This window comes from Octopus sinensis, linkage group LG19 (genome assembly GCF_006345805.1).
Source record: "Octopus sinensis linkage group LG19, ASM634580v1, whole genome shotgun sequence".
NCBI classification, from domain to species: Eukaryota; Metazoa; Mollusca; class Cephalopoda; order Octopoda; family Octopodidae; genus Octopus; species Octopus sinensis.
In genome coordinates, this window is record NC_043015.1 from 6,034,900 (window position 1) to 6,056,275 (window position 21,376).

The following is a 21,376-nucleotide window of genomic DNA, read 5'->3' on the forward strand; positions in this document are numbered from 1 at the left end:
ATACACTCGTGTGCGAGCAATTAGAATTATGTAAGCGCTAGATACAGTAAGCTTTTTCTATAAATTCCATTCTATGATGAAAACGTAGATTATGGCACTGCCTTTCTCGAGTAATCACATTGGAAGTATTTATAACTGCTATAAGAGAATATATTTGTAGGAAATAATTCTGAGGTCAAAATATTTATAGTGAACTGTATCGAGTTATTGATTGAAGTATTATATCACATTTGTTTGATTACTCTAGGTTTTCGCTTGCGTTGAAAACTTACAAATTATTAGCTCCTTCACCATCATGCCACAAATAAATATGCCAAGTTTCTTATTCATTATGGCGACGAAAATCTATCTAAAGTTCAACGTAAACGAAGACAAGATGACTATAGAAATCCCGTGAATATATCATATCAGCATATTTATCAATAAAGAAATAATAATATAGGACGCGTGGTATGCTTACTCCCTCTTCCCTCAACAGCTAAATTCGGTTCAGACACTTTGAAATTATGACTGAAGTTAACGATTCTCCATTCCTGGATTGGAAATATCACTAAAGAAAGGTCAAAAACATTATGCGTTTGTCAGAACGAATACTCAATACGTCCAACTTTTTGTCTCTGTCTCTCACGTTCTCACTGTCTGTCTCTCATATGCGCTCTTTCTTTAATGCACTTATCTACAAACAGTGTGTGTCCGTGTGTATGTGTGTGCGCAAGTATATATATATATATATAATATATTATATATATATATATATATATAGTTCATGGTTCATCAATTTTTGTTTACGTTATGTTTTATTGAATTTTAAATAGAGACCTCGATGTCATTCTGTGTTTTGACTCTGTCATAACCCGAAATGTTAGGCACTGAAAAGTTAATGCGATTAGGAAGAAAACGTACCCATTAGTATTTGTATTGTTATCCAAAAATATATTTTGATAATTAATTTCCCTAAATTCTACAATTGCATGCGATATCGAACGAACATTAGGGAAAACTACTTTAGCAGAAAATTTACGTAACTATGAAAATGAGAGATGATATTAAATAGAATTGAAAGCATTTTCAAATGTAACAATTGAAGAAAATAACTGAAAATATATAACATATTGTAGCTCGATTATATAAAAGACGAAGTAAAAAAACACGAAAGTTATGGAATCAGTCACTCACAAACGTATACACGCCTTCTCGTAAATATAGTTTCATTTACAAACAGTTTGGCATATGTAAATATGCACATTGTACTTATTGCAATATATCTTTGCCAGATATGGAAAATGTTTTTTCTCGTGTAAAATTTGTATTATAAGGGCATGATGAGGTGAGTAAATAGAGTAATTGGAAACGGTTATGCAACATCCGTCTTGATTTATCTTTATCAATCAATCACTCAAACGTCCATTCAATGACTCAGTCAACGAATCAATCAATCAGTCAGTCTCTCTATCCATCAGTATATCTATCTATCTATCTATCTATCTATCTATCTATCTATCTATCTATCTATCTATCTATATATCTATCTATCTATCTATCTATCTATCTATCTATCTATCTATCTATCTATCTATTTATCTATCTATATATCTATCTACCTATCTATCTATCTATATATCTATCTATCTGTCTGTCTGTCTGTCTATCTATCTATCTATCTATCTATCAATCTATCTACCTGTCTGTCTGTCTATATGTCTGTTTGTCTGTCTGTCTGCCTAGCTGTCTGTCTGGGTCAAAATTAGGCTTTCAATAAACAGCTAAATAAGTGGCTCCAATCAATCACTCAGTTTCAAAGACCAAACATGTCGCGAGTGACTGTGACTCGGGTTCATTTCTCTTTATATCCTACCAAATCCTGCCGAAATTTTGATGGAACCTCGCCAACTTCCTAGTTGTTGGATTTCGCCCAGTTTCGGGATTTTATTCTGAGGATCTCTTCCTCAATCTAAAATGCTGGTATCCTTCTTGGCAAAAAGTTCCTTGCCATCAATCTTCTCCATAAGAGACATTTGAAACTGAATTTCAGTAATTAAGATTTTTCGTTTGCATTCCTCGTTGTTCAAATTACGATAAAACGCCAAGTACACTAAGCACTCGTTCACTTCAGCTCGCTCCGTAGCAAGACATGGTGTGATGCTGTGCCTGTTATTCAAGCGAGGGATGATACCATGAATATTCCATATTTCAGAATGACCTCGCTACATTGGCTTGCTGGAACTTGATTTAGAAGTGGAGATGTAGAACTGGCAATTTTAGTTGAGCAGTCTGGTAATCCTTTTTCTAGTACGAGAGCTAGAGTATATATGGTATTTCCTTATGCATCATAAATAAATATTCCTTCGCTAACTATGAAGTGCGAGATTTGAACGCTGGATTTCTTTATCAATTTTTCAGTACTGAGTAACTACATGGGAAGCTGACTGAAGATTTCGAAAGTATTAATACTCTTTCTATTTAGAAAACTAAAATCCACTTAGTCTATCGTGTGCTCTGTGGCTGTGACAGTCGTCGTATGTGAATGTACGCTGTTCATGTGTGGGCGTGTTGTTTCGTAAAATCTCTCATTTCTTTCTTTCAGAGACTTTGATCTAATTTGTTTTAATGTTTAAAATTATGTTGTCTTTTTTTTTTTTCAAATATTCGAATTTTCATTGTGATTTAGAAAAGATTAATCCACTAAGATTATATCAAAAACAAATAAAAGTGCGAATGACACATTCACCTAAATCTTCAGATACAACAATTCAATTCCGTTAAGTGAAACTGTCACAGCGATCCAGGCCTGAAAAATGTCCTTACCGCTATTGACAAACTCTATTAGTTAGAAAGGAAGAGATTAACCGAAGTAATCATAGCATTTCTATGAAATTGTCATGTGAAATTAATTCATTAATGACAGACGTGCTTGGTTAGAGTAATTATTTGGACGACTCATTTTTATTCTGTTCTGTTATATCAAATGATATAAAGTCTGCATTTATAGCAAGAACAAGAAGAAAACGAAGAATGTTCCAACATCAGTAATTTCTTAAATGTCTCTATTGTTTCGGACATGCCATCTGTTGTTATTTATAAATGAATTAAACGTGTAGAAACCAGGAGTGAATATTTCGTCTGCTCAGAATTCTCTGATTTTTTTTTTTTTCTGAATTTCTTACCAATACTTAAATCCTTACTTTAATCTACCAATATTGCAAAATGTTAAGAAAAGAAAAGGAAAAATCTAAAACAAGCAACAAAGAGAGACGAAATGGAAATCTTCTCATTATTCTAATACAATTCAACTGGTATAATAGTAGCTGAATGAAAGGATTTCAGGAATAAATCTTCATTAGGAAGAAATACTCAGCCAACTTTAACGATTAACTTAGATATTGGTTTCAATTTGATAATGCTCTTCAATTAAAGCAAATCCACTTGCTTAAGATTTTATTCAGTATCGACGTATGCTACCATTACTAACAATATTTTCCTAGTGAGAGCGCTATATTCAGCACATTTGTGCGTCATCGAGAAGCATCTCATTCAATTCATGGGGAAACATATGTCAATCAAGGAATATTTTATTTATTGAAAACCTCAGGTTACTGAATACATGGTCTTAGGATTCACTCTTGCAATAGATTTATATTAACAAATAACATATTTGTTGTGAGCCAGACAAGATTTTGGATTTTCTGGATATTAAAATGCCATTTTGTTAATAAAACTTAAAAAGGATTAAATCATTACCCATATGAGTGACATTAGACATGCAGTAAATATGAAAAAAATAAAGATTAGTATAACGACCTGTTTAATATTTTATTTAGCCTCGTTAATTTATGGATATGATTTATGTCTAATCATATTTTGTAAAATTACTACACTTGACATTCTCCGCACCCCATTTTGTAACCGCTCGATTTCCTCGGGGTAGCTGTCGAATTTCAAATAAACGAATAATGGTGATAACTGGAAGGCATTTATTATAGACTTGTGCTATCAGGGAGGATTTTCCCCTACCTCAGAAAAGGCTGTATTTATATCATTCAGAGTGACTTAGTCGTACTCAACACTACACACACAAACGCACACATGAACACACCCTCCATATATATATATATTATATATATATATATATATATATATATATATATATATATATATATATAATATATATATATATATATATATATATATATATATATGTACATATATATATATATACATATATATATATACACACGGATATTTTATCCCTTAGTTGGTTCTTACAACCGCTATCTCTCTCTCTCTCTCTCTCTCTATATATATATATATATATATATATATATACATATATTATTTCGAATCCAGAACACTTCGCAACCAAATATTTACATGCTATTCTTTATAACTCTATGTGATATACTTGGAAAACCACTATTTAAAAATAGAAATATTTCACCTTCTCTTGAAAGTTTATAAAATTGTTATGTCGTCAAGAGTAACGCTATTAAGTCCAATTTTCTCAGGAAGTTATTTAGAAATGTTTGTTGCATTTTAGGAATGGCAGTGTGAAAGTGAATTACTCAGATCATCATCTGAAGTATTTATATCCTTTTGCTTAGAAAGGTTTTTACTAGACACAAATAAAATATAGAATGGAACAGACGCAGGAGGTAAGAGAAATGTATGAGGAATCTCCTTCCAATTTTCTGTATTTCGATCTTCTTCATATCTTCCTTCCTTTTTCTTTCATTCTCTCTTCATTTTCCTCTTATATACCAAAATGTCCTTTAACTGAAGAAAGAGGACTTTCTCAGATGAATAACTGATCGTTTTCTCAGCCTCTGCCTCTCCGAAAAAGCAACAGGTATTTGAATAGCTCACTTCCGACTTTTCACACGACAGGAGATTGTATTGTTTGCATTCATTGCGAGTGTTAAGAATAAATTTATCATGTGAGGAATATTCAGAGCTATCTAAACAAATTCTCTAATATAATCTAAGCTTAGATGCAATACATCGCCAAACACACGAATTCAACTTCAGAAATGCACCAATCTGCCCACTAAATAGAAAATTCATATCGAAGTCGTTGATATATGTATGTATATATATGTATATATATATATATAATATATATATATATATATATATATAATATATATATATATACACATACATACATACATACATACATACATACATACTACATACATACATACAAATATATAAATCCTTATTAAAAGCATCACCTGGTATTAAGGGGGCTTGTCAACGTTCGAAATATAGTTAAACTCGGTTAATAAAGCATGAATGCACATCGGATTGAGAAAATAATAAAAATAAAAATAAAGATTCAACGAAAAATTGTTGTTCAGTTTGACTAAAATACAAAAGGAGAGAAGTCAAAAACATTCCAAGAGTATGTAGAAAATAACAAACAAACAAAAAACATGTATTCGGGAATCAGATTTAATTCGGGAATTGCGAGAAATTAAAGAAGGAAAAAAATAGAACAAGCTAACCAGATCATGTGATAAATTATATACATATTTCCATAGGAAAATTGCTATCGTTAATGAGTATTCGAAGTGTATAGGTATATGCTAATTTAACAAGGAATTAGTCTCATCCTTCAATCATTTGAAACGAAAGCAGAGTTAATTCCCCTGGGATCGTAGCCTGTAGAACATAGCTTCATCGATGGAGCTTATCTAAACCTATTTAAAACGAAAATTGATATAATCAATTAGAAGATTAATCTCTCTCAGACGCAAACGGATACTTTGGCGAGAATCTCGTTTACAATTACTGTGGAACACGCATCCGTAAACGGCAATTTCGTGGGGCGGGGGGTTGAAGGTAAGTAACATACGATCCACCATATAGTGATTCTCATACTACGTCAGCTGAAATTCGATGTTGGCGGGAAAATTTCATTAAAACACCAGTTTCAAAGAGATGAATATGTATTGCACAAAAAACGAAAAGATCTGTACCATTTCTCCAATATTTCTCTCTCCCCACTTCTATCTGTCTCTCACACTTATATACATCGTGCACGCATAGCTTCATTAATGTACACAAACATCCATATGTACATAGATACATCCTTACACACATACACACACACACATGTATACAGCAATACCTCACTTATGAGGACCTGTTTAACCAGACCCCGTGTTTACGAGTTTTATTTTAGAATAGCAATAAAAAAAGTTTTAGCAGTCATTTTGTATGTGTGTGGCAACGTCGCAACATGTGTGGAAACATGTGGCAACACTGTTTCTAAAGCGTCTGCACTGCAACGGAGTAAGATGACTGCATAAAATTTCATTACTACTATGGGAAATTATTAGTCTGCTTTACGAGCTTTCGTTTTACGATCGATGACCGGCAACAGAGTAACTTGTATATCGAGGCAATACTATGTATATATATATATATATATATATATATATATATCAGCTATGTAACGGTGTCGTGTTTTTCTTGCACTTTTCTACGGCCTTATCGTCCTTCCCTCCTTTTGACGAATAGCCATGATTGAAACGTCACCCACCCTACTTTTTTCAATCTTAAATATTCTCTGAACGTTAGTCTAATACATTCACTGAGTATATCCTTTTAACTTTTATGGCTTTTCCTGCTTGATTGTTTTTATCTATCTATCTATCTATCTATCTATCTATCTATCTATCTATCTATCTATCTATCTATCTATATATATATATATATATATATATATATATATATATATAATATATATATATATATATATATATATATATTTATATATAGAGGGCATTATACATACATGCCAGAGAGCATTATACATACATGCCACACGCTAAGAGGGACAATTAGTCATTTCTACCAAAAATATTACTAATCCCACCGAATGCAATTTTTCAAAATAAGACATTTAAAAAATATAGACCTGTATCACAGTGATTTCATACTTACGTATTCATCAGCAGGCCTGAATGTATCATAAATAAACGACCCTGCCCCGCTTAAGCCGATCAGCTAACTGATCAACATCAACGAAGCACATGGGTGAGTTTACATATATTACATCCTGTAAATGGCATATTTTTACGAATTGCATTTGCTCCAACTCGGCCAGCCCCAAGAAAAAAAAACTAAGCTGTAAGCATTAGATTTCTTGGTAGAAGACAGGAATGTGAACGCACAAGACGGATGTGAATACAGGAGACGAAAACGAAATTGAAAACAGTAATGAAAAACAAAATATATATAACGGTGGTTGTCATACGACTTTAGACCAAATGAGACAAAAACAACAACAACAACATAGCTGGCGTAGAAATAATTACCGTTTCGGTAGCGGGGACACATGTTGGTCGAGATACGAAGGCCAACAGAATGGTTTAAGAAGCAGCAGGTCGCAGGAGAGAGAGGGAATCAAAGAGGGTGGAAGGCAGGGGACAGAATCAGTGACCAAGAGAAAAGGAGAAAGAAGGGATTAAGGAGGATGGGAGGAAGAGGGGAGGAGGATGGGTGGAAGAGAGGGGAAGAATCGGAGGGCGCCAAAAAGTTTGGTGAAGAAGCAATGGCGGGTAGGAAAGACAGTGTGTATAGAAGTCGTGCAGGGTTTAAAATTGGACAAACAAACGGGGGGGTGTGCACGTAACGCCGCAATAATATAAGAATGAATGTTTTTATATATAATGAACGTGAAATACAGGAAGGGACGTGTGGCTGTGTGGTAAGTAGGCAGAGGAGTAGCTCTGTGGTAACATGCTTACCAACCACTTGGTTCCGGGGCAAGTGTCTTCTACTATAGCTTCAGGCCGACGAAAAACTTGTGAGTGGATTTGGTAAACGGAAACTGAAAGAAGCATCTCGTATATATGTATATATATATATATATGTATGAATGTTTGTGTCTTTGTGCTTGTCCCTTTAACATCGCTTGACAACCAGTGGTGGTGTGTTTACGTCCCCCGTAACTTAGCGGTTCGGGAAAAGATAACGATAGAATAAGTACTAGACTTACAAAGAAGAGGTCCAGGGGTCGATTTGCTTGACTAAAGGCGGTGCACCAGCATGTCGCAGTCAAATGACTGAAACAATTAAAATAGTAGAAGAGTAAAGAGTATATACACACACACACACACACACACACATGTGTGTGTTTGTGCGTGTGTGTGCGTCTGTGCATCCGTTGATTTACTCTGTCACAACATAGAGTCTCTGGATATAAGCGCCAGCAATATATATCTATAAATCCGATACAAACACTAAAAGATCGAACCAAGCTATAAACACCTAACAGTGGCGGAATGAATTACCAGTTTCCTACGAATAAATGATTGCTACACAACATGTATAGAAGAATTATCTATTCTTCGTTTATGAACTCAGTTTCTCTCTCCGAACAAGATGACATAGAATTTGCCAAAATAGAGATATAATAGTTGAGAATGGATGTACATTGTCATACTCAATGTCTGGGATTACTGGTGCTTGAACGTTGTCTTTAGCAATGAAGCAGAAACCGACTTACTTTAGTAACAGGCGTTACGATGCTAACTATGAGTCTTCATCAAAGAGATTCACCGGAGCATGAAATATACACGAAGCCAATATACAAGAGGAAAGCGGAAACTGACAATGAGCGTATGTGTTAGTATATGTGTGTTTGTTGTTTTTTGTTTGTGTATCTGCGAGCGTATACAGGTGTATGTATGTATATGTGTGTAGGCTTGTGTGTGAGTGTAAGTTCGTAAGCATATGTACGTGGGTGTACAAATATATATATATATATATATATATATATATATATATATATATATATATATATATATATATATATGTTGTTGTATTTAGGAATGATCATTTTGCCAGTTTAGCCAATAAAAATATATAAATACGCACGCATACACACACGCACACATACACACACACACTTGGTTATACATATATATGTTTGTGTGACTATAAAGAATCACAGACATAATTATATCTGTGAGTGTCTGTCTATACACACGCACACGCGCTCACGTATATATATATATATATGTATGAATGTTTGTGTCTTTGTGCTTGTCCCTTTAACATCGCTTGACAACCAGTGGTGGTGTGTTTACGTCCCCCGTAACTTAGCGGTTCGGGAAAAGATAACGATAGAATAAGTACTAGACTTACAAAGAAGAGGTCCAGGGGTCGATTTGCTTGACTAAAGGCGGTGCACCAGCATGTCGCAGTCAAATGACTGAAACAATTAAAATAGTAGAAGAGTAAAGAGTATATACACACACACACACACACACACATGTGTGTGTTTGTGCGTGTGTGTGCGTCTGTGCATCCGTTGATTTACTCTGTCACAACATAGAGTCTCTGGATATAAGCGCCAGCAATATATATCTATAAATCCGATACAAACACTAAAAGATCGAACCAAGCTATAAACACCTAACAGTGGCGGAATGAATTACCAGTTTCCTACGAATAAATGATTGCTACACAACATGTATAGAAGAATTATCTATTCTTCGTTTATGAACTCAGTTTCTCTCCGAACAAGATGACATAGAATTTGCCAAAATAGAGATATAATAGTTGAGAATGGATGTACATTGTCATACTCAATGTCTGGGATTACTGGTGCTTGAACGTTGTCTTTAGCAATGAAGCAGAAACCGACTTACTTTAGTAACAGGCGTTACGATGCTAACTATGAGTCTTCATCAAAGAGATTCACCGGAGCATGAAATATACACGAAGCCAATATACAAGAGGAAAGCGGAAACTGACAATGAGCGTATGTGTTAGTATATGTGTGTTTGTTGTTTTTTGTTTGTGTATCTGCGAGCGTATACAGGTGTATGTATGTATATGTGTGTAGGCTTGTGTGTGAGTGTAAGTTCGTAAGCATATGTACGTGGGTGTACAAATATATATATATATATATATATATATATATATATATTATATATATATATATAATATATATATATATATGTTGTTGTATTTAGGAATGATCATTTTGCCAGTTTAGCCAATAAAAATATATAAATACGCACGCATACACACACGCACACATACACACACACACTTGGTTATACATATATATGTTTGTGTGACTATAAAGAATCACAGACATAATTATATCTGTGAGTGTCTGTCTATACACACGCACACGCGCTCACGTATATATATATATTATATATATATATATATATATTATATATATAATATATATATATATATATTATATAATATATATATATATATATATATATATATATATATATATCGATAGATAGATAGATAGATAGATAGATAGATAGATAGATAGATAGATAGATAGATAGATACATATATATATATCGAGAGAGTGAGCGAGAGAGACAAAGAGAAAAAGAAAGAGAGAGACAAAGAGAGAAAGGAAGAAATTGAGAGAGGGAGAGAGAGTGACATTGACATACTATGTCACAGTATTAATTTTATGGTCAATATATTTGAGGATGTACGTCCCCTTAATGCTTGGCTTTGCGCCTATACTATAATTCTATATTAAAACATCATATTTAAAAAAAAAACATAAGCATGTTGGGAATGACTATGTGCTGTTGTCAGGAATATTTTCTGCCAAAATCTAATGTGACAAGAGTTAATCCTAAATAAATATATTATTATGATGCATTTGAATTCATTTTCTAACAATCAATAAGCCGAAAATTTTATCCCAAACAGACCGTCAGTCATATATCCGTGTTTGTCCGTGTATTTAGTTCTACATTCATACGTGCTTAGGTGTATGCATGTGTGAGTAAGTGCGTGTGTGTGTGTAGACTGAAACTCACAGACGTAATTATGTCTGTCATTCTTTATATCGATATATTCACACACACACACACACACATATATATATATATATATACAAGTGTGTATGTGTGTGTGTGTAGCGTGCGTATTTTGCTTGTGTATGCCTATGTACCTATGTTTATATTTGTAAGGAAATTTAATTACATCCGAATATTTTAGTAATCTGTTAGATTTCCCGAATGATATTTGAAACCGTTCATTGTTAGAAATTTCTTTCCATAGATGTTGATTATACGTCTGAAATAACGTTTAATTAGGAAAAGAGTAATTATACTTGTATTTACGAAATATCAACCAAATTTACAAAGTTGAGTGTCATATGAAAACTTTAACATATTTAGTTACACCATAGTCTGATATGTGTTGTCAAGACAGATAATGAATCTATGACAGTTGTGAAGAATAAGGTGTATTAAATGGTACAAATATTGTGGACGTTTCTCTAATCAGTGCGAATTTATACTACATCAGTTTAGACGTAGATTTCCGTTTGTTTTTGTTAGAGGAGCACTAGACAAACCATGGGTAATCTTGGTCGAGAATATATCACACACGCACACACAGACTTGGGCGCACGCACATACCCACACATACACAGACATATCTCCTTCTCTTGCACTATCCTCTCCCTGAAAGAACTTTTTCTTCACCCGTTCCCTTCCGGTCATTTCAATATGTGACCGCGTGTGTATCGTTGGCAATTTTCTTTCTCCGGAAAATGGAAATTTTACCGGTGAGAACACACGACCTCACATAAAGAATCTTGCAAACCAAATCCGAAAACGAAATATATATATATATATATATATATATATATATATATATATATATATATATATATATATATATGTAAGTATTGATGGATGGGTGAATGGATGGATGGCAGGATAATTGTATGTGTGTGTGTCGGAAATTTGTCGTCTTGTGCCAAAAGTTAGAGCAATTATTTTCATTATCATTAACCAGAAAGAAAGGTAGTGAGGTTGCAGAATCCCTAACGCATCGGACGAAATGCTTAGCTGTATTTCGTCTGTCTTTACGTTCTGCGTTTAGATCCACCGAAGTCGACTCTGCTTTTCATCCCTTCGATGTTGATTAAAATAAGCACCTGACTTACATCCATAACCACTAATTTCAGGCATTGTGCCGATAAAAGGCAGGATTACTTTCAGTTTCCATCGTTAGCGTAGTGGAGGAGATGCATAGTGGTATTTCGTCTGTCTCTACGTGCTGTGTTCAAATCCTTCGAGGTCGACTTGGCCTTTCTTCCTTTCGGAGTCGATAAAAATATGTCCAAGTTAAGTACTGGGGTCGATATAATCGACTTTCCTCTTGCTGCCTCCAAACTGGTAGCCCTGAGCCAAATTTTGAAACTGAAAGTTTTGAAGATTTGCTACCGTATTGAACAAAATGATTGGCAATATATCTTCCGTTATGATCTGAGTTCAAATTCTAATGAAGTCAACTTTGCCTCTTATCATTTAGGTGTCAATGGAATAAGAACCAGTCTCAGGTTGATATATTCAACCGGCTCTCTAACTTCCAAATTTCAAGCCTCGTGCCTATATTAGAACATAACATTATCATTATTAAGAAGAAGGCGAGCTTTCATCCATTCTGAGTTCACATTCCGCCGAGGTCGACCTCTTTCGTCCTTTCGGGATCGATAAAGTAACTACCTATTGAACACTGGAGTCGATGTGATCGACTTAAGCCCTAGCCCCAAATTTCATGCTTTGTACTTTTAGTAGAACGGATTATTATTATTACTAGTATAAGTTGGCGAGCTGGCAGAATCGCTAGCACGCCGGCAAAATGCTTCGGGTCGATAAATTAGGTACCATTGAAACACTGGGGTACATGTAATAGTCTAGTCCTCTCCCCTGATAATTTCAAGCCTTGTGCCTTTAGTACAAAGTATTATTATTACTGAGGAAGCGTAATGGCCCGGTTGTTATGGTTGCGAACTCGCGGTTGTAGGATCACGGTTTCGATTCCCAGACCGGGCGTTGTGAGTGTGTATTGAGCGAAAACATCTAAAGCTCCACGATCCTCCGGCAGCGAGTAGTGTCAATCCCTGCTGTACTCTTTCGCCACAATTTTCTCTCAATCTTTCTTCTGTTGTCCTGCTCGCTTAGCCAGCGAGGTGGCGTCATTTGAAGGCTAAAACAATGCGAAGCGCATTGTGACAATCGATTTGTGGTAACATCTGGTAGCCTGGTCGGTCACGGTGATCACGGTGACGGTGATTATTATTACTATTATTGGTATTATTTCCGTGTTCAGATATAGAATTATGTTATAATTTAGTTGTACATCCTATCAATTTGTTTTGCCTGACTTCGAAATGAAATCGTGTGACAATATAATACATTATCAACAAAATTAAGTATGACCATTTGATCTTTTGAGATATTTACTAATATTAAACTAATATTATTGAGTTTAGTATAGTATTATGTGTCGTCGTGAATATTGTTACAGCTGCTTTGAAATCAATACATATTCGGTTTAATGTTTTTGTTTGCAGTAGAAAAAACAGAGAGAAAACAATGATATGCAGAAGTAAATTCATTTTAATTCCAAACTCACTGTGAATATTGAATTACATCAAAAGACAGTTAATATTCATTTGGAAGACAACGGTTGCAAAACTAGTCATAATTTATCGATTATCTTTTTTTAAGTGGTGTAAACAAACTTGCGTCGGATTGTTATGGATCACGTGACGACTGGATAATTAGCCTTACAGGTTAATGAGTGCTTTCATCGTGTAAACTTTAAAACCGACATACAAAATGGACATTTGTTTTGTTTCTCTCTCATTGTGCAAAAGAATAACAATGTTAGTAGCTCCCCGAAAAACTACAAAAACAAATTAAATATATTATAGAAAAAAACTACTATGTATCTTATTATGATTCAAATAATATGATTAACATTAAACACACATATACGTGCTTTTCTCTATCTCTCTTTCTCTCTCCTTTCTTCTTCCTTCTCTCTCTCTCTATGTGTGTGTGTATGTGTGAGTATGTGTGTATGTATGTATGTGTGCGTGAGAGAGAGAGAGAGAGAGAGATGTAGACGGAGCGGGAACGTAGATAGGCAGAGAAAAAGAGAGGAAGGTTACATGAGGTCAAATTTTGTTGAGGTCAGGAGACAGGTTAAACGCGATATAATAGTGAAAATTTCTGTATGTGAACTACAAATAAGTGATATTATGCCTGCGCTAGATGTGTTATATGAACTTTGCATGATAACTGGAACATTTTAGTTTAATGTTTATGTAAAACAAATGTCTTTCGAATGTTTTTCTTTCATTTTCATAGAATCACATAATGACTAAACATTGATTGTGTCATCTAAATTGCAATGCTGAATATAATTAGATATATATCATGGCCACAACTAATATAAAACTGATTTAATTACTAGTATTATGTACAAAGCGTGCAACAATAGCACTGATAGGAATTGAACCTCTATTGTGCAGTTTCGCAGGCGTCCACGTAACCAGTTCTACTATCAAAATGTATTCAATCCTACCTCCTAAATTAAGAAATAATTTCCTTTGTGTAACTCTTATATTTTACTGTCACAAACGTTTAACTTATCGCACATAAACTTATCAACTGGTTAGCGCTAACCAAACATTATTTCTATTCAAATATCTATCAAAAACACCTACTTAGGTTCATTTGACACCATCCTCTGAGGATAGAAACATAACTTTGAGTAGTCGCCACTGCCATGTTGAAGCTCGCAGGATATATATATAACTAGAACGGCCGTCTCTTCAGGTCAGCCACTAAGTGTCTCGGATCTTTCAGAACAGCCAACAGATTTTTAGCTTATAGTCACTCACTGTTTTCACACACGTACACACATTCCCACAGCCATAAAGTTATTTCGTAGCACTATCTAGTAAACCAGATAGAAGGCTTGGATCTCAAGACAGACTCGGCCGTTGTTATTACTCTCATAAGATGCTATAACGCGTATCTTAACTCCGGAAATACTCACGAATGTCCCAAATATTGTGGGACTTCGACTCACATTTTGGGACGAGAATTAACTTAGTCAAAATAAATTAATAGCATGTAATGTATTTATATCTTAATGTCATTATGTGTCATAATCACCAATTAAAAAGACAGAACATATTCATGAAACTGTAGCCTTGTTGTTGGTGTGTACTTTTTCTAGTTGCTCCTTACAATGTACGTTAATGAATAAACTTTTATGTGGATGGCCCAAGCAATTCTACGTCAAATTAGTAATACAGAATGTTAGCTAACAATAATAAGAAGAAAAAGAATAAGTATCCTTTGTACTGTAAGCCTGAAACTGTGGGTGAGGGCACAAGTCGATTACATCGACTTCAGTGTTTCACTGCAACTTAATTTATCAGTCCTGAGAGGATGAAAGGGGAAGTAGATCTTGGCGGAATTTGAACTCAGAATGAAAAGAAGAAATGCCGCTAAGCAATTTACCTCTATCTACCTATTTATCTATCTATCCCCCCCTCCTCTCTCTCTCTCTCTCTGTATATATATTAATATATATAATATATATATATATATATATATATATATTATATATATACATGTAATATGTGTAATTATTCGGTAGCCATGATAACACTGCCTTATATATATCTTCTTGAGCACCACCAGCTCAAATATTTTTTCTTCTGTCTTCCCTTCTTGGGATCTTTCCTTCTCCTTGTTTCCGACGAAGAGCCCGCTCGAAACGTTAAACCCTCCTTCCCTTCTTTCCTGAGCGTCAATAATACTTTAATTGTTCCACGTCCTGCGTTGCTGTGTTTTTTTCTCTTTTTTTTCTGTGTTTTCTTGTTTGGATTAACTATATATATATATAATATATATATATATATATATTATATATATATATTATATATATATATATATATATATATATATAATATATATATATATATATATATATATATATATATATATATATATAATATATATATATATATATATATATATATATATATATATATATATATATATATAATATATATATATATATATATATATATATATATATATAAGTGGTGAGTGCACAGATACACTTAGATGGTCTCTTAACCCCTAACTCATACAGACATATATATACATATATACATATATATTCCTGTGCACGTTTAATAACAGTAAATATGGGATGAGTAACGGATGACATGGTCGTTGCTAACTCCAGTTTCAGGCTGGTATGCTTTATGTTCGTGTGATCCAGCAAGTTATCAGCCCCGTTCAAAAATTTATGTACGTGGATTTCAATTGATTGTGAGGAAGCACTACATTGTTTTAACACAAAAAGGACGAAATGTTACTATAACCCGCGATGCAACAATTTTACGATGTGCTTAAATTCAACCGCGATGCAATGATGTTTACGATGTGCTTAAATTCAATAACTCTCAGTGTTACAAAAATGACAATTTTGCCTTTATTGTAAAATAAATAAAATATTTACGTATCTAACTCTCTATAGTTCTGTTTTACACCACATGATCAACTCAGCAGTTAATTTCATATTATGATAAAATTAACAGAAATTTCATTTCTTTGTTTGGAGATTTTCTTTGTATGTAATGAAATATCAAACAATTTTTTTTTTAAGTATAGTGCGCCTATTGCTATTTACTTTATTGCAATTCTACACAAAATCTATGGAAAAATATTTTAAAATATATAAAGACATGTGAAGTTTTCAACAAATGTATTTCGTACCGTTTACTTGCAACCAATTTCGTTACTACAATTGCAAATAACATGCATTTTGATTACCATTTTTCTACAGATTCAATAATAAAATTGCTGGAAACATTTCCATTCTAATTTTTCAAACTATTTCATTCAACCTGATAATTAGAGGAACTTTAATTGACAACAAAACCATCGCTTTGCACAACATAAATAACAGAAATTTTGGTTTATTAGAGTATAATTAAGATTGTCTGATAATTGCACAGAATGCTATTACCTAAATTACACCTCTTATTGCAATGATTATATTCAAAGAAAGAGCCATGAAAAAGTAAACAATATGGAAGGCAAACATTAATTAAGAATGCTTATATGCAAAGAAGTGTATGCACCAAAAGAATAGAAAATGTGTGTCTATTTTGTGTGGGTGTGTATTTATAATATATTTCCATTAATCTTTATATATATATATATATATATATATATATATATAATATTGTATAAAAAAATTACATTGTAATGTTTTCAAAGAATATACATTTTCTCTTCGTAATGAGTATTTTCTTAAATTAAATTCTCCGTTTTCTGTTCTATCGGCATTTTTTCCCCAATAAATGATGTGTCAGTTCCGTTTTCTTAAGTGTTCTTTAATGCTATAATTTCAAAGCAATAAAACACATATCTAATGATGATGAGAATAATAATGATGAAGTTGAAAATGTTGATGGGTACAAAGAGGATAATCATACGTAAAACTGATTTTTAAGAAAAATTACGTCTAAAATCCAACATTGAAATACGATCGAGTAAGCAAAATTTATCTTAAATTTCCCTGAACCGCACAAGTAGAATGCTATTAGTCTTTTACAGTAGATATTACATTTGCTTGTATTTTATCCTTTTCCTTTATTTTCTTTTTCTTACATATTTGATTTAATATTTTATTCCAATTACACATAGTTTTCAAGGAAAGACTTTCAATAAGTCCAAGTAATTATAAATATAAGACTAAAGCTGTCGCTGGTTAGCTCCATGAGGCCACCGCCTCAAGCTAGCTATTTGAAACACGAACCTGCGTCCATTAAATATACTAGTATGGCGATAACTATTAATTTCCAGTAACGCTGCCGTAATCTCCTTTAGAGAGACTTAGTAATTTTAATATTTCTATCAAGTAATTATATTTAATACGAAATTTAAAGGAGCGCCAGGAAATATATAAATATTACACTGGACAACAAAGATTTTGCTACTGGGGTAATGAATGTGTTTCAGACTAAATTGAGTATGCTGATTCCCAATTTGTAATCAGAATTGTTCTAGCCCGTCAGGATTTTCAGCTATGCGAATGCGCAAGATTATGACAATACTTTCGGCTAGATATAGGCAGTATTGTAAAATTTGCTAAAGTGAAAACGGTTTTAATTCAAAATGAAAGAAATAAGAACAATAAAACAAACGATGTGAAAGTTCATTATTTAGTTTTGCAATAGATGGCGCTGATGTATTATGTATTTCTTTAGTGCCCACAAGGGGCTAAACATAGAGAGGACAAACAAGGACAGACAAAGGAATTAAGTCGATTACATCGACTCCAGTGGGAAACTGGTACTTTATTTATCGACACCGAAAGGATGAAAGGCAAAGTCGACCTCGGCGGAATTTGAACTCAGAACGTAACGACAGACGAAATACGGCTACGCATTTCGCCCGGCGTGCTAACGTTTCTGCCAGCTCGCCGCCCTATTTTTTTATTATTTTTTTTTTTTTTGATGTATTATGATGTATTATGTTCTTGGTAAATCTCAGTGTCGCTTGCACTGCCGTTACGTGCGGCATGTGTATCTCGCGCTTTGCGTGATTACTGTTTTAACTGTGCTACAGCAATTCCAAGTTCAGATTCGAAATCAGCTTACTGGATTTAGTTTAGTACAGCACCATTTGTCTGCGTAGAAAATAATTTTATTTTTTATTTTTTTGCCCAGTGAAACCAAATTAAATGAGTTTCCTATATAAACAAGAAATATGAGGTGCCGAGTTGCATTTTTTCTGATTCGTTACACTCTGATTTCAAATATCGCCAAGATCAGCTTCTCTGCGTCAATATAATAAACTACCATGAACTAGTGAGGTCAATGTAAACGAGGAAATCTCAACTCTAAAATTCTGGCCTAGTGATAAAAGGGAGTACTATACGTAAGAAAATAGAATCATTAGAATATTTTTGTTAAAGGCGGCTAGCTGTGAGAATCGTAATACTTAGCAGCATTTCGTCCGTCCCTACGTTCTAAGTTTAAAATCCGCTGAGGTCGACTTGCCTTTCCTCCTTTCAGGATCAATAAAATTAGCATTAATTACGCACTTGAGTCGATATAATCGACTAGACCCATTCTCGCAAAGTCACGAGAGGAGTGCCTACGGTAGTAACGATTATACTATTCTTTAGAAGGTGGCTAGATAGCAGACCCTTCACTGTTAGAATGTTTTGGGATATTTGCACCAACATTCTGCGTTTTGTGTTCCTATTTCGAATAGGTTAACTTTGCCTGTCACGATTTTTGGGCTTGATAATGCTCTAAACGTAACCAGTTATGGTAGGTGGCGAACTTGAAATATTAGCTGATTGAGTTGAGTGAGGTGTTTTGTGTTCTGATGCAACGCTGACAACTACATTGCTAGAAAGCGATATCGGCACAAGTCGGCTATCTCTTTAAGAGATAAATAAGGGAAGTGTGAAAAGAGAAAATTTGCATACACGATCAACTAAAACACATATGCGGGGGACTGCACATCTATATGGCTTGCAGCTTTGTAAACCCTGACTAGAATTTCCCTACATATTACCTTTAACGATAATACCTATAACACGATAGAATATAAATGGTATAAGCATTATATTCCGAAAAATATTATTCCAGATAACTACGGATACAAACTAAAGATTTGAGGTGAGATTTGAATAGAAACAATTGTTGCTAACAGAACACCAAATCAGAATGAATATATTCGTACAAACATCTTTTGACAGACATTATTTAAAATATAACAAAAGAATCGTAGAGCCTCGGGAAGGATAATGACAAAACAAAACGAGAGCTGTATAATCACAATTGCTGCAACACTCATAGCAAATAGTTGCATATTGTAAAATGATATAAAATGCTACTAGATAACACTCGAATTAAGAATGAATAAGCGACAAAATATATTTGAAGAATAATCGTTAACTATGTTTGTTTTTCAAGGTTATATGTACGTAAATATATACGTACATGTATATACACATATACATATACATACATGTATATATGTATATATATATATATATATATATATATATATTATATATATATATATATATATATATATAATATACATACATATATTTGCATATATACATATATGCATGCAGATATATACCTAAATGTATATATGCATATATGTGTATATTTATAATATGAATATATAGATATATATTATATATATGTATATTATATATATATATATAATATATATATATATATATATATATTATATATATATATATATATATATATACACATATACATATATATAATATATATCTATATATTATATATATATATATATATAATATATATATATCTATATATATATATAATTATATATATACACACACGTACAGAGAAATAGATAGAGGGAGTGGGAAAGGCAAGCATTGAAAGTGAGAATATATATAAACTGGAGGAGTATATCTTTGTGTATACATATTTAACCGACTTCTTGGACATAATATTTTCCAATAAAATCGATGAATTTATTTTCGGACAGGTTTTTTTTTTTCGTTATCAACATTTCTTTTCTTTACAACCGTTTTCTGCCTATTAAACACGTATATGTATATTTAAGTCTCGAGTTCGTGCCAAACAAGATTATCGCAAATAAAGGAAACGTGTCTCTAAAAATGAAATACTGAATCTAAAATTTCGAGAAAATCTTCTTGTTATTTATTGCTAATCCCAGCATCCACGCACACACATACACACACACACACACACCACACACAGATACTCGCATGCGTATACACATACGCACTCACATATGTATGTGTTTACATATATTTATAATATATATGTATATATATATATATATATATATATATATAGAGAGAGAGAAGAGAGAGAGAGAGGAGAGAGAGATTCATAAATACGTTTATGAAATATATATGTATATGTAAATATATGTATGTATATACATATATATATAATATATATATATAATATATATATTATAATATATTATATATCTATATATATATATGCGTGATCATTCTGGAAAATAATTAAGAATAGGATTTTAAGAGGTGTTAACAAGTTAACAAGTTAGTTTTAAATAATCTTTTCTCTTTTTTTATTTTTTTCACTTTTTCTAAGTAAAAATATCGGAAGTGTACACTACAATTCCATCACATTCCTTTACCGAAACTATCATCTATATATATTGGCAAATTTACTTCCAAAGTAACCAAAAAACTACAATGTGCTTCTACAGTCTTCTGATAATAGTAAATGTGTGAAAAAATATCCTTGTTTTCTGCTACCAGAAATGCACGTTCTTTGTATTAACCATTGTATGTGAATTTGTATGGGAACTTGGGAGTGCAGAAACTATAAATAAGCGCGTCTGAAGTCCTAATATATGCAGTCATAAGTGTAGAGAAACAAATGCATTCCGTGAACTATCATAGACTGAGGAGCTGTTAGACTAAATGTCTGACGGTATTTACTAAGAGAAATTCTTCGTTCGGTGTTCGAAAC

The 21,376-nt window shown here is 33.0% G+C and overlaps 1 protein-coding gene across 2 annotated transcripts in view; it reads right to left on the bottom strand.

Moving 5' to 3' along the window:
* LOC115222245 (neuroligin-4, X-linked-like) overlaps positions 1–21,376 on the bottom strand; it is a 666,739-nt gene that overhangs the window by 173,442 nt on the left and 471,921 nt on the right. The window lies entirely within an intron of this gene.